Genomic DNA, 16049 nt, shown 5'->3' with positions numbered 1-16049 from the left:
ATTGTGTCTGTAATGATTTTATATTGATATGTATTGATCTGGATAGCTTTATATGCGTTACAGGTTGATTCTGATTGATTCTGGATAACAAACAGTTGCTGTTTTGATTCAGTTTTGTTCATTCGAGTTACATGTTGTGTCTGTATTGTGTCTGTAATGATTCTATATTGATCTGGATAGCTTTATATGTGTTACAGGTTGATTCTGATTGATTTTGGATAACAAACAGTTGCTGTATTGATTCAGTTTTGTTCATTCGAGTTACATGTTGTGTCTGTATTATGTCTGTAATGATTCTATATTGATCTGTATTGATCTGGTTAGCTTTATATGCGTTACAGGTTGATTCTGATTGATTCTGGATAACAAACAGTTGCTGTTTTGATTCTGTTTTTGTTCATTCGAGTTACATGTTGTGTCTGTATTGTGTCTGTAATGATTCTATATTGATCTGTATTGATCTGGATAACTTTATATGCGTTACAGGTTGATTCGAGTTACATGTTGTTGATTGATTCTGTTTAACAAATAGTAATTAACAACGTACTTATAAAATTAAAGTACTAAAATATCAAGTACATAATAAAAGATATTATCTGAATGCCAAAAAGTACTAAAATGCCAACATCCATATACTTATAATAAAAAGTACTAAAAACACAACCACAAATCACTTGGCCGAATTCCAAGCATCCAAAATCTGGTCGTACGACTGTCTCCACTCAGCCTCAATATCCTCATCAAGAAGGTTCATCGCGTCCAATGCACCTTCTCCCCAGTTAACCCAACGGCTAACCCACTAGCAAAAGAAATAACCCAAAATTAATAAATATCACTTCATTTAATTTCATTCTAATAATTGTAAATAAATTGATTAACAATTAAATTACGTACCACTTCGCTGTTCGAGCGAGTATGAATAACCGGTCCGGGTGCAGGCATATCCGGTAGTAGCTGAGGGTGTGAATGCAGGCAGTACCACGGCATGTACTGCTCCTCACAGTCCGAAGGAGTCCGTGCAAGAGTGAACCGAGACAATATAAGCATGCAAGCCTCGAGAAATGAGGTCCAAAGATCCTCTGCCATATCGGCGGGCACTTCTACCCGATACTTCAAGCTGGACCAAGGACGTACGGACTTCAACGGCCTCAAGATCGGTCGGGGTATGGTCTGCATGTAACCTAGTTGGCGAAGGCATCTCCCCGGCATGTACGGCTCAATCACATCCCTGTAACGTATCCATCCGACGTATATCGTCCTAGGGGTATGCGTAATGACATCAGGACCATACGGCATCCACATCACCTACAGACGTATACAACAACATTAACATGCAAACAATACAAGTAAATGAATTTGGATTTTCTAATTAAATTGAAATTGCACCTCATTATCAGTCAATCTATCAAGCCGGACACGATATGATTTTAGTCGATCCCCACTCTTCTCCAACGGTATAGATGGCCACATGCAAGCCCTCGGCATCGCTGATCCAATGTGACTCCCTCCCGTTGAGGCCTGTAGCACGGGAAGTACTCATAAATCCATGCCTGAAGCAGTGTCAGATAACCCGTGATCTGCTCGCAGTCTCCTCTGCTAGCAATACCTAGATGACGGTATAGATATGCTAGTGCAGCTGAGCCCCATGAGAGTCCAATGGCTCCAGATACAGAGTCTTATACCTCCAACAGACAAGAAGGTCGAATGCGGTCTCCACTCTTGTCCACGAACAATGTGCAACCGAGCATCAGAAACGTCCAAGCAGTAGCCTGTGCATCAGCAATCCGATCTCCTTGACAATATTCCAGGACGGAAGCCGCTCGTATACCGCCATTAAAGTAGTGACCCTGCTACAACTCCTCCCGAGTCATACCAAACAACTCCATCACACAAGACTGAAGCTCCTCAACACTCGCATCAGCAGTCACCATAGCCCCATCGATAGGGATGCGCAAAATCTGCCACACATCATGCAACATAATGCTCATCTCACCAAACGGCATGTGAAATGATGACATGTCTGGCTGCCACCGCTCCACAAAAGCCGCAATCAGGGGCGCATCGATGTGGCCATACATGATATTGGGTAAATGGGACAATCCAGTTGACTCTATATGGTTCTAGAGCTACTCAGAAGCACCACCATACCATACACACAGCTTCCCACAGTATAATGATCGTGTCTGACACCTGAGGAGGCCCCTATCCTGCCCACTCCAGATAGCAGTGGCAATATGTCCCAGGAAGCTCGGGATCATAAGACCATCAGATGGACCCCTAGGAACCGGGGTCTTCACGATCCAGTCATCCTCTACATCACTCTTCGAGCGCTTGCTGCTACCTGAAATTATAGTAAACTCATTTATTATATTCGTATATTTTATAATAGCCACGAATAAATAACATAATAATAAGTAAATTTAAATTTCTCATCCGAAGACGACCCTGCTGTAGAAGCAAAACGTCCGCCCTCGGTATGGTCTTAGTAGGTACTCGCACAGAGGATGAACTCTGAGGAGGCATAGAGTCATCTCCGTCCATCTCTACAACATCCGCCATCTCCTCAGGCTGTGCCCTCTGGGCATCCCCCATCAATATCTGGTCCCCCTGTTCCCTCCGGGCAGAGGCAGTCACAATACGTGACCTTGTATGTCTCTTTCCAGAACGGTTCTCAGCAATATCAGCCTGTAAAAACCAAAAACATTTTACATTTATAAGCAAATAACACATTTTTATTTAAATATACTCAATTTCTCGTTTTTCGGTTTTTTTAATACTTGGGCATTGCCATAGGCCGGGTCGAACCAAGTTATTTAAAAAAAACAAAATTTCGGGCCGAATTTGGCCTAAACAGAGCGCCGCAACCGTCCGGCCGCTGGGCCGAACGGTTGCGGCGCTCGTGTCGGCCTTACGGCGGAACGGGCAGCGCGTACCGTTCCACCATACGGTGGAACGAATGCGCCGCTCATTCCGCCGTAAGGCGGAACGAGCATGGCTCTCGTTCCACAGTACGGTGGAACGATTGCGCCTTTCGTTCCACCGTACAGTGGAACGAGGGCGCCGTTCGTTCCACCTTACGGCGGAACGAACGGCCGTGCCGTTTCCACCGCGGGTGGAAGGGACAGTTCGTCCATTCCACCCGTGGCGGAAATGGCACGGCGACTCTGTTTACCGTAAATTCATAAGGGGTTTCGCCTCCGATTCGGAGGCGGGACCCGTGATTTCTGAGTAATTTTTTTAAAAAAAAACTTACCGGAGATTTCATGAAGCCTTTACCCGCTCCTGGCTTTGACGGCATGTTGTTTTAGATCGGGTTTTTTGAAAAACCAAAAAGCTAGAGAGGATTTGAGAGGATTTGAGATTTTTGATTTTTTGAGTTTAAATTATGAGGAGGGCAAAATTGTCAAAGTGCGGTAGGTGGAAAAAATATTGCGGTATATAGCAGCCCACTAAAAGAATGAGCCAGAAACACTTAAATAGCAATTTAAGGACAGAATCTAGTATTTGGGTCCAAGTGAATCAAACCCGTAAAGAATTAAAGTAAAAAGACTTAGCAGTGAAGTAAGTTTTTTTGGGTGCTGCCTAAGTGGGCATGTAGACCAATAGTTATCCCGGATCCTAAAGGCACGCTCTCAGCTCCCCTATAATGCGGAACAAGAAGAAATGTAGGATCTGAACTCAATGAAAAGCTGCCACGTCTAAAGATACACAAACTATGTATAAGTAGCTAAATTGCCTATAAATAGTTTGGGCATCATAGCATCAGGTACATAATTCCTAATACTCTCTATCCTATTCGACTGCTTTCAAGTTTATTTTGTACTTCCTCAAGTACCATTCTAACTTAGATATCGGAGAGAGTTTGTCGGAACTCCAGCCCATTTTTTTTTACTGTTTTCTGTCAACTCGGGCCATCAAAGGCTGTTAAGGAGCTGATTTCAATAAGAAAGACATCATTGGAGATTGAAGAAAATATGACAGTAGATAGAAAGGAATGGAGAGAGAGAATTTATATCGGTGGCATGACTTAATTTTACGGTTTCGTATGTCGATTCATGTTAGCCGATTTTGAATCATTTCGAGACTAAGGCCTTGTTTGATAATCAATTTAATTACTTAAATTGAAATATTAAGTACTTATTTAATTTAAATACGTTTGACAAAGGTTGTTTCCCACCACTTAAATTAAAAATCATTTATTTTGATTTTTAAGTTAAATACTATCAACTAATCTTTATATAGTTTCAAAAAAAAAAACTAATCTTTATATAATATAAAACAGTAACGATGGAACTGATGTGTCACTTCCTTATTTTTAACTGATAAAAAATATAATATAATATATAATATATTAATTTTAATTATATTATTATATTTATCTATAAAAAAATATTATTTAAAATAAATATGAAAATAAAATAATAATATTTAATTTATATAGTATCTTTATATCATTAATTGTAATTATTAGATTATATTTTTATTAATATTTATATATTAAGATGAATCCGTACATCATACGGGTTAAAAATAAATATTTTTATTAAAATTACATCATTTAATACTTTCAACACTTATAATATTCAAACATTCAAAATTGACAGTACTTGGTTTTTAATTTTATTAAACTAACACCTAAAACTAACACTTTGTTGGTGTTATGAGCTCATAGTAGAAATTTCCACTAAGTGTCAATTATTAATCGTGGAATCTGATGAGAAAAATTCCAAATAAATTAAAATATTCCTTCGTTGGACGCTTCCAAATTAGGAACATTTGGCATATTCATGGCCTTTGTAATCCAACTTTGTTTTTGACTATTTTATTTGCTTAAAGAATAAAGGACAAACTTTAATGTAAAAATATCTTGGCCTAATACATTACTAGATTTTTAAAATGGTCTATAAAAATAGATTGACTCTTTAAATTTTGTAAGTGCCTCATTAGCTCCCTAAATTTATTTACTTCATATCACCAGTTCTGTAAATTTGTCCATAAAAACAGATTAGTAAACTTTACAAATGTCCCACCAACTCTCTAAACTTATTTATTACGTAATAACTAAGTGATTCTAATCCGTCCCCAAGTTTGTTACGTTCCATGATTTTTGGGGTCTCCTGTCATATTGGTGAGTCAAATTTTTGAAACAACAAGTCAATATAGACATCACATGCTTTGTCTGAGACTTAAAACAGTGTTTTTAAAGCAGAAAAAAATAGACTCCTTATCGTAAGAACACTATAGATTTCGATTTTCAATCTATTTGCATGTAAAAACTGTATACAAAACACGTTCTAATCATATAAAAATTAACCCTAACGTAGTAATTAATTTTTATATGAATATATTTATCGTATTGACTGTTAATCCTGAATTAATTAACTAGAACACAAGTTCTTGGGCTCTGATTTTACTATCTAAATAATCAAATGGACTCAAATACGAGTTTAATGCTTATCTTTTGGGGTTTTGATTAATCTTTAGTAGGCAGTGGAAGTACTTTTTAGAACCACGAACTTGTATCGCTAGTCAAGCTTTTTCCATGCCAAAGTTTGAAAAGGAAGAACGGCTAATCCACAATCTTAGAATGAAATCTCACTGATTGAGGAGAGAGAGAGGGTGGCGCTGAAAACAGTAAGGGAGAGGGAGATTGTTTTTCTTTTTAGTCGATTGTCTTATTATGTCTGATCTAACCCTCTATTTATAAGTTATGCTTCCTTGTCCTTCAAAGATTATACAATAATTAATTCTTGTTTAGATATTGATTCTAATTTTCTGATTAGATTAGTATTCCTAACTAGAATTAATTTACCTAAGATTCCTAATTATCTAATTTATTAATTAGACAAATATCCGAATCTAATTAGGATTCCATCTGAACCCGACTTTAGTACGGACGAAATTTCTACATATATGATGTACATGAATGAATAAAAAAACTCAATAGTAATGGTTGTTAGATATGATTAAACCAAAAAATAAAGCAAATATAGAAAAATATATGAGCACTATAACTCAAAATTAAAGAATAAAGTTAGACAAATCTGAGGTCTGTAATTAACAGTTTCCTTAAAACAGTTTTCGTTGCTATTGACGATCGTCTCCCGGGATACAACAAATTAAGCAAGTAAATTCTTGTCGTGAGTAGATTCATTATCACCGGAGTATGAAAACAATAACACTAAGAACAAACAAAGAGTAGAAAATTTCAGAGATTTTTTTTTCGAACTGTTTCTAAATTTGACAATTCATTTTATATAATCGGAAGGATACGACTATTCATGGATACATACGACTGTTCACAGACGAACACAACTATTTATTCGACTGTTCACGATGCATACGACTATTCATGAATGAAGAGAGTTGATTGTTGGTACAGTAAAACCTCTATATAGGAACATACTTGGGACCGTACTATTTGTATAATAGGAGGTTATTACTAAATAGAGTTTGGTATAATAAAATTTCTCAACACATGTAATTTTAAATTTTAAATAATATCAATGGTTAAGATTATCATAGGCATGCATGGTTTATATATAATGTATAATAATAGACATTAATAGAATAAATTAAATATTTAGAATTTCAATTTAGAGTTTAGGTTTTCAATACATAGATAATTGAAAGAGTTTTATGGGAAAAATGTAAACATCAGAACACTAAATATTTATAATTTCAAGTTGTAGTTTGAGTTTCCAACTCATAGATAATTTCAATAGTTTTTTTTTAAATATTTTATGATTTAGTTTGAATTCTTAATATATACATATAAATATATAATTATTACTATATGGAGGTATAATTTCTAAAGGTGTGACTTCAAAAGTGTATAACAAATAACGTTTGAGAGGTTATTCCTATTTATAACTGGCCCAAATTGGGACCGAGTTTTTTTATAACAAAATAGAGGTTATTCCTATATAGAGTATTCCTATATAGAGGTTTTACTGTATCTAAATTAATTATTTAATTTTTTTCATTTTTTTTTTCTAACAATGGTACCATGGTAATATAAACATGAATATAATAATAACTTGAATATGTAGAATGGAGAAATAATAAATAAATTATGGCACTAACAAACAAAATGATTATGAATTTGATACCATGGAGTGGTGTTGGTATGATTCTGCCTAGATAATGACAAATAGACTCCTTCATTAATAAATACACCCATTCACTACCAATTAGAGTGGTGTTGGAATGGTATATTTGCTCATCAAGTACAATGATTATAAGTTAGGATATATATTGCTCGACAAATATATAATTTTAAAATTTATAAGTGTTTATTTTAACTTTTCAAAACAGCGTTTAATATTTTACTTCAAATTTAAAAATACAGTGTTTAACTAAGTTTTAAAAACAATAGCTTTTAACGAAACATTTACATTTTGAAGTTTTTTATGGAAAAACTTCTTCACAAACTAATCCGGGATTAGCCTAGGAAAGCTAACCCCCACCAGATCATTCGAAAGCAACGAAAAAATGAAGTCCGGAGGAGAAGAGAAAGTTGAGACTCCCAACATCCTCACATGGCCCTCAGCAGCAAGGCGGTCTGCCACCCTGTTCTGCTCCCTGAAGACATATTTCTTCTTTAACGTTATTTCTATTTTCATGTTATCATTATCGAAAGAATAAAGTTTTACCGTACTATAATTTAGAATTTATATTTTAAAATTTGAGCCTCTACTTATTAATTATTTAGGCCTAATACACAAATAACCCCCCGAACTTGTCCAAATATTGTAATTGCCCCCTCTAAGTTTCAATTATAACAACTTACCCCTTAAACTTGTCCAATTGTAAAACAAAACCCCAAATTGCTGATATGGACTGCAATTGAAGAAACACGTGAAATAAAAAAGCTGCAACGCTCGTGGAATGTGATGATTAGATCTTTGGACCCATAAAAATCAGTATTTAAGTAACCAAATCCTCAATTCTTCAACTTCTTCTTCTTCTTTTTGTTATTCTTATTCGTTTTTTTAGTGATTTCTTGATTCAAAGTTTTGGGATATTATGAGAGTGAAAATGTGTTTATGTGGAGAAATAGCTTAATTGAAGATTTTATGGCGTGATACGAATCCGGGGAAACATTTTTACGGTTGCTTCAAGTACGGGGTAAAAAAATCCCAATTTGGGGTTATGTTTTATAATTGGACAAGTTTGAGGGGTTATGTTTTATAATTAGACAAGTTTGAGGGGTAAGTTGTTACAATTGAAAGTTTGGAAAGGGAGCAGTCGTAACATTTGGACAAGTTCAGGAGATTATTTGTGTATTAGGCCAATTACTTATGTAAAACTTTCTTTAAATAATTAGTGAAAAATATCTAATTAGTCAATTATCTATATTAATATTTTTTGGTCGATCATATAGTAAAATTTGTTTTTAGTACAATCTATTAATGGTGGAATATGATGATCAGAATTCCAACTCAAATGTCCCTTCGTTGGACACTTCCAAATCAGGAACATTTCGCATATTGCATGGATCACTGGTTTTGACCATTATTTATTTCAACTTTAATTTTTTTGAATTTTATAAATTAATATCATAATTATTACGGTAAATAATTTACTAATATTTACAATCTTTATCAAACATACGAATTTAGTCATTCTATTTTTGAAAAGTAACATTATAAAGTTTCCATCTTTTATGATGGTTAACCTTTTGGTCATTCTATCTATTCAAAAAAAAATTAATCGTTATCACTACTAGAAAACTGTCAAACTGTGACGGTATGTTGTGACGGAATTATTTCCGTCTCAAATTTCTCACGGAATTCCGTCACTAAAAATTCCATCAAAGCTCGAGACGAAAATTTGTGACGAAATAAAATTTTCCGTCAAAATTAACTAGCGGGAGAATTCCCACTGTAATGCTTAACGGAATTAGAGACGGAAATTATTCCGTCGTAATATATTGACGTTTTTTGTGACGCTTTTATTCATTCCGTCACAACGGAAAATAATTTTATAATTTTACTTTATTTAAAATATTAAATAAAACCAAATATATATGTTTAGGGTTTTATAAAATAAAGGGATAAGGTGCAAACATACCCCTAATGTCTAAAATGATGCAATTTTACCCGTAACTTTAATAAGTTGGGTCAATTTTAGACATTATTATAAAACACAGATATTTTGTGTTCATTATTCTATACCAATTGCACGTAAATTGATTCTCAAAAAAATATTACATATTTTTTGTTATTGAATAATAGAATTTAAGATTAATATTTTAAATTCGGTGAAATATTTGCATGTTTTTTGTTACACTCGTACAAAATACAGTATATATTTATAATTTTTTTCCTAAAAAAGTTCTCGTTTAGTCATATGTTTGTGATCTGTTACTAATAAGTAATAAAATGACGCATGTGAAGTGTAGATGAAAAAATTGATGACCGAGAAGACAATTTGATGAATAATTTCTCCAATTGACCTAAAACTTGTCAATGTTAGGGGCAAAATTACTCTTGGGTGCCAACTTTAAGGGTACAATTGCACCATTTTAGACGTTAGAAGTAAAATTGCTCCTAGATGATAATGTTAGGGGTATTTTTTGCACATTATCCCTAAAATAACTATATAAATATAATAATTCTAATATGTTAACATCTATACTATAAATCTTTTAAAAAAATTATGTACCTGTGGACCAATTTGAATTGAGTTTCAATCCAGTTATTTACATATTTAACCTCCATTTTTTTGTGTTTTTCCAAACACAATCACCGAAACAACGTCGTTTAGAAGAAAGACGGGATATAAACGATATACATAACACCTCCGCGCCTCTCTCATCTGTGTTGCTCTCTTTCTTTCTCGTTTTCTCTATTTTCCTCTCAAACCAACCCTAGCTTCCACGCCGCCTCTGTGTGTTCTCACGCCTCCGACTCCACACTCTTCCTCTCCGGTGAGTTTCTTACTCTCTCTTTCCTTTACTTTCTCCATTTTTTCCGGTTCCATTATCTCCATTTTCGTTGGGGGTTTGAGACTGACGATTCCATTTTTTGCGTGTCCGATTCTATTTGCTCCATTTTCCAATTCTTTATTTATTTTACTTCTTTCGTTCTTGCTAATTTACTGATTCATGTGGTCAATAATTTCAGAGTATTTTTTCCTGTTTGTTTTTCTTAGTGAGTTTCGTTCTCTTCCATGTTCACGTTTGTTCAGTTACTTTTGGGAAGTATCACTTGTGGTGATTATACATTGAATCCATGTCTTCTTATGCTGTTGATGAACTCCTTTCAAATTTTCAACCTATAATTTAGCTACTTAGTCGTGTCTCTGTGCTTAATAAATTTAGTTGGGGATAATCTTTCATCATATAGTAGCAAAACATTAGCTTTTACTCATGTAGGTTTTCTTGAGCAATACTTGTTGGCTGAAATTGTGATGTTGGATATCTTACTATTCATTTTGCTGTCCTCTATGCATACGAATTGAATTGATTTGTTCTTTAAGTCTTGACTCTTCAGTTCTACAAGGTATCCTTAGCCCCTGAGTTTTTTCAGTTGTAAATTATTACCCAAAATACTGATTACAAAAAGTTTTGTACTAATCCTTCTACTAAATGAATTAAGCATTTGATTCAAATTTTGGGTTCAATTGAAAGCTACACATTTATATTAAGAACTCACTTTCAAGAAAACAATAATTATCTTTGTATCATTCACTCCTTTTAGGTACAATTGTTACATTTCAATAAAATTTTCTCCCCGATCCCCATTCTATACTCGAGGATTTAAAACGTAATGTTAATGTCAAAGACGTTCTTGCCTCTGCAGCTGAGGTGAATGGTAGAAGAGAGCATGCTATCGAACTTGTTGACATACTCCATGAGTGGGGACGTGGCTCTCATTTGAAATTTGATCCCTTTTAATCCAATTGAGGGCTCTGATTATCGCAGGTCATCAAAGAAGGCGGTACGACTATGTTTTCTTTTAATTGCTTGCATAAAAAATGACGAGGCTATCAAATTCATGCCTTTACTTTGACTAATCACTCTGCCTTTTGTTAGGTACAAGCATTTACAGATGCCCTGGAATCTCGTATAACAACTATGGGCATATGTCAAACACGAGTCATGGATGTGGTCAGCTTAGAAATGAATTCCAGAAAATCCCTTTACTTACCGACTCTGATAGCTTACATTCAGAACCAGAACTAGAACCAAAAATTGCAGTCGCACCTTGAATATGCTTGATGACAAGGGTAATCGATTCAACAAGTAAGATTTCATTGCTCAAAGCACACCATTTTTTGCTCTTGGAAAAGTAAGTCTGAAACTAGTTTCTGAAATCCACAGGTATAGTCTAGAGCAACAAATCTTAAGTTGGTAGCTGCTCAGGAGATCAGTCTCCTTGAGGGCCATGATGTTTATATACCTTCCCTTGTTGGGGTTATACCCAAGGATGGACCTTCTCCTGACCTGGCACTTGTAACAACTCTTGTTTCATTGTTCAATCAAAGAAGAGTAAGAGCAGATATATCAATGATTAGAGAGATGACTTTGAGGGGCCTTGTACTCCATGTTGGTGATATTAAGGATAAGGTAATGTTCCCTTGCCTGAATAGCTATGTTTGTCATTTAGTATACCAAGTTTTGTTGGTTTCGTTTGATATCATAGTATTCTGTGGAGCTGAAAAAATGAAAATTGCATTGGATTGAATTGAAATTTTCATTGAACATGCCTAATTAGACTGGGTTTTTTCGAATGAAGTATGACTAGATTGTTTCCATAATTCTAAGGTGTTGTTTTATTTTCTACCACTTTAGATTATTGTCATGTTGTTTCCATAATTCTCTTCCATGTTCAGATTTGTTCAGTTACCTCTAGGATAACTTTTAGGAAATATGGAAAAGGGAATTTCAATTTTATTTCACTTGGCCCAAGATAGTTTTCCTTTGAAGATAATTTGAGTCCATGATGCCACATGCAATTGGCCATAGGTTTGCATCTCTCGATATGTGTTGCACCTTTTATGCTTAATCTACTTGCTGTGCGTATTCTCTTGTTGAGCGTAATAGTTAGTTATTTATAACTTTCTTGAATGTTATATTCAGCCTTAAGAGGGTCATGTGCACAACAACAACAACAACAACAAAGCCTTAGTCCCGAACTGATTCGGGGTCGGCTAACATGAACCATCATATAAAACCGTGAAAGTCAAGTCGTGTCAGCGACACAGATTCGCTCCCTCCAATCCGTCCTATCCACTACCATATTTTCCTCAATTCCCAGTAAACTCATATCACTCTCGATCACCCTCCTCCAAGTTTGCTTAGGTCTTCCCCTACCCCTCACCACTACATCCCTTTGCCACTCTTCGGTTCTCCTAACCGGCGCATCAAGCGCTCTACGTCTCACATGGCCAAACCACCTTAGTCGGTTTTCTCTCATTTTATTCTCAATAGATGTGACCCCTACTTTTGTCCTAATTATTTCATTACGCACCCGGTCCTTTCTCGTATGACCACACATCCATCTCAACATACGCATCTCCGCCACCGACATCTTATGGATGTGGCAGTGTTTCACTGCCCAACACTCCGTACCATATAACAATGCTGGTCTAATTGCCGTCCGGTAGAATTTTCCCTTCAATCTATTAGGCATGCCGGGATCACAAAGGAAACCCGTAGCACTCTTCCACTTCGACCAACCAGCTTTAATCCTATGAGCAACATCTCCATCTACTTCTCCATCCGTTTGGATAATAGATCCTAAATACCGGAAGCAATCCGAGGCCTGAACAACTCTCCCATCTAGGGTGATTGTCCCTGCCTCCCTACTCCTACGGCCGCTAAACTTACACTCCAAATATTCTGTCTTACTTCGACTCAACTTAAAGCCTCTAGATTCTAGAGTTTGTCTCCATAGTTCCAACTTCCTCTCCACTCCTTCTTTCGTCTCATCAACCAACACGATATCATCTGCAAACAGCATGCACCATGGTATACCATCTTGAAGTGAACTTGTTAGTTCATCCATAACGATGGCAAAAAGAAATGGGCTTAGTGCGGAACCTTGATGCACTCCAATCGTAATAGGAAACTCTTCAGTCTTCCCAACACTAGTACGTACACTCGTGCATACTCCCTCATACATGTCCTTTATGATGTCAATATATTTCCGCGAAATGCCTTTCCTTATCAAGGCCCACCAAAGTACTTCCCTTGGTACCTTATCATATGCTTTCTCCAAGTCAATGAAAACCATATGCAAGTCTTTCTTCTTATTTCGATAGTGCTCCATTAATTGTCTCATTAGATGGATGGCTTCCATAGTTGATCTTCCCGGCATAAAGCCAAACTGGTTTTCCGAGATCTTCACCATCCTCCTTAACCTTTGTTTGAAGATATTTTAATATTATATATATGGTGGATTAGTATAAGAATTTAAGAAAGAGAGAAGGGATAAAAAGGTCCCTCAGGGAATCAGGGGGTGAATGTGGCTAGTGAAATTGTAAAATGTAGAATCGGTGGATAACTCTATTTTTTACATTCAAAATCAAATGGGAATTGATACTATATCATGATCATGCTCATGCATTATTGAGGTTATCGTGTATATATCTTTGTTTCATTGCCTAGGTGTCCCTGAGGCTGTTGTATTCATGTGAAAGTCGAACCAAACTTACTGCAAGAATCCTTTAGGGCTTATTACCTCATTGAAGTTTCATGACTTCCATCAAATCTTAATGAATTAGTTATAATGGATGTAGGTTCTTGGCACATGCATGTCTGCTAAGATGTGGGAAGTTACTGTCGAGCATAGCCCATACATGTGTACTTGATAAGATAATATTATGTTTATCTATATTATATTATCTCACCATTAGGTGATGTTTATCTATATTGTATTATCTCACCATCACAATCATATTATGTTTTGTAAAGAAGTATGATTGAAGCTTCTTTTTGCTTTGTTTTGATTGCATGTTTTCTTTGCGTGTTCTACTTTTTTCCTTCATCATCTCATCTTCTTTCTTGTTCATTTATGGGACAGACAAACAACGGTGACAGGCTTGACACTACAGCTTGCTCATACCGGGGCTCCTATTTCTCCACTCCTCTCTTCGAGGTAATATTAATTTTGAATTGAAAAAATAATTACACTTTTTCAACAAAACAATTGATAAGGGGACTTCATCTGTAGTCCCAACTGCTGTCCCACTTCCTTCAAAACTTCTTACCTTTTCTTGTGCTCTCTGTAATTGGTCTTGAAAGTTATAGCCATTTTAATTCTGTCAATGTTTTTTTTCTTCCAATCCTTCTCATATAACATAGTTTGGTATCTGCATATTCGTACCATTCTCATTGGTATATGTCTTCTTTTATTGAAAGCGTAGGCAATTAGCAATCTTTAAGTTCCTGAACTGGATTCTAATGTTTATTATTTTCTCCCTTTGTGTATTTTCCTGTGTTTATCCTTAGTTTGGGCAATAATTCGACTTTATAACATATATTTTCATAGCTTCTAACTTATTTATTCCTTTTCTTTTTAGGTCTTCGATCTGATTTCAAGGGACGCTATGCGTGTTGTTGAATATATCAGCTAGTATGGAACATATGCATCTGTGTCGAAGCGTTTTGAGGGGGTGCCATGAAATGTTTTTTTTTTTTTTGGTATGCATAGTGCACTTTTTGGAGAATTATTGTGTATATGATCTAAAAACCTTTTAGATTACTAGAATAGTATGAAACTAATTAATTAGCCTAATTTTGTAATTATGATCTTATATATATTGATTTAAATATATTCTTATTTAGTATATGTTTATATAAATTATAAATGAATATTTATTTAAATGCATTATTTCATATTAAAAAAACAAAATTATTATACCGACGGAAATCCGTCACTAATTTCATTTGACGGAATTTTTTTATCTAATTTCATTTTGTATTTCAATCGAATATTCCGTTTGGAATATTTATTTGTGACGGAATAAAGATTCTGACGTTTATTTCCGTCTTTGTGCTCCGTCCTAATGTTGCGACGGAAATACGTCAATACATTACGTGACGATGTCCTAACGTTTAGTTCTGTCTCAAATTCCGTCTCACCTAGTGACGGAATTCCGTCATCTATCCGTCATGAAGTTCCGTCACGAAAAACGTAAGAGCAATCTGCGACGATCAATATAACCACGATTTATTTCCGTCGCAAATTCCGTCTGTAAGACGATTTAGTGACGGAATGACTGTCCTGAAATAAGACTATTTTATATCGCACTATGACTGTCCTGAAAGTTAAAATATATATTTAGCATAACAGAAAATAATAGAGTAATAAGACTATTTGATATCGCACTATGACTGTCCTGAAAGTTAAAATATGTCTAGTTAAAAATCTAAAATAAATAAATAGAATGACCAAATGGTTAACCGTCACAAAAGATAGAAACTTTATAATATATTTTCCAAAATAGAAGGACTAAAGATCAAATGGTTAATGGTGACAAAAGATAGAGATCTTATAACGGGATGTTTGGTAAAGAGTTTTTTAGGGTAAAATTAGAGGTTTGAAAACCTCTAAGGCTCTGTTCTTTTTGACTTAATTTCAGCATAAGTAAGTTCAGTTCAGCAGCATTCAGTTCAGTTAAGTTCAATTAATTTAATTTCAATAATAATAATTATTATTTATTATAATTATAATTATTTATATATAATTTATAATTTAATATATAATTTATAATTTAATATTATTTATATATAATTCGTCATTATTTATTATAATTATAACTATTTATATAAAATTTATTATTATTTATTATAATTTATAATTTGATATTATTTATATTCTTCATTATTTATTATAATTATAATTATTTATATATAATTTATAATTTAGTGTATCATTATTTATTATAATTATTTATATATAATGTATTATTCTTTATTATTCTTTATATATAATTTATAATTTAGTATTATTTATATATAATTAATCATTATTTATTATATTGTAATTATTTATATATAATGTATTATTATTTATTATCATTTATATATAATTCAT

General features: G+C 34.3%; 1 long non-coding RNA gene across 1 annotated transcript; it reads left to right on the top strand.

Annotated features, from left to right (window-relative positions):
• The first annotated feature begins 9796 nt into the window (after positions 1-9796).
• On the top strand, positions 9797-14799 carry LOC136216605 (uncharacterized). Its single transcript, XR_010683344.1, has 6 exons — positions 9797-9934; positions 10809-10946; positions 11042-11251; positions 11330-11575; positions 14034-14108; positions 14533-14799. It is a non-coding gene; the product is annotated as an uncharacterized lncRNA (long non-coding RNA).
• The last annotated feature ends 1250 nt before the right edge of the window (positions 14800-16049 follow it).

Source organism: Euphorbia lathyris, chromosome 2, assembly GCF_963576675.1.
Source record: "Euphorbia lathyris chromosome 2, ddEupLath1.1, whole genome shotgun sequence".
In the NCBI taxonomy this organism is placed as follows: Eukaryota; Viridiplantae; Streptophyta; class Magnoliopsida; order Malpighiales; family Euphorbiaceae; genus Euphorbia; species Euphorbia lathyris.
Note: the sequence above shows the minus strand (reverse complement) of the source record. Positions and strands in the feature narration are given on the sequence as shown.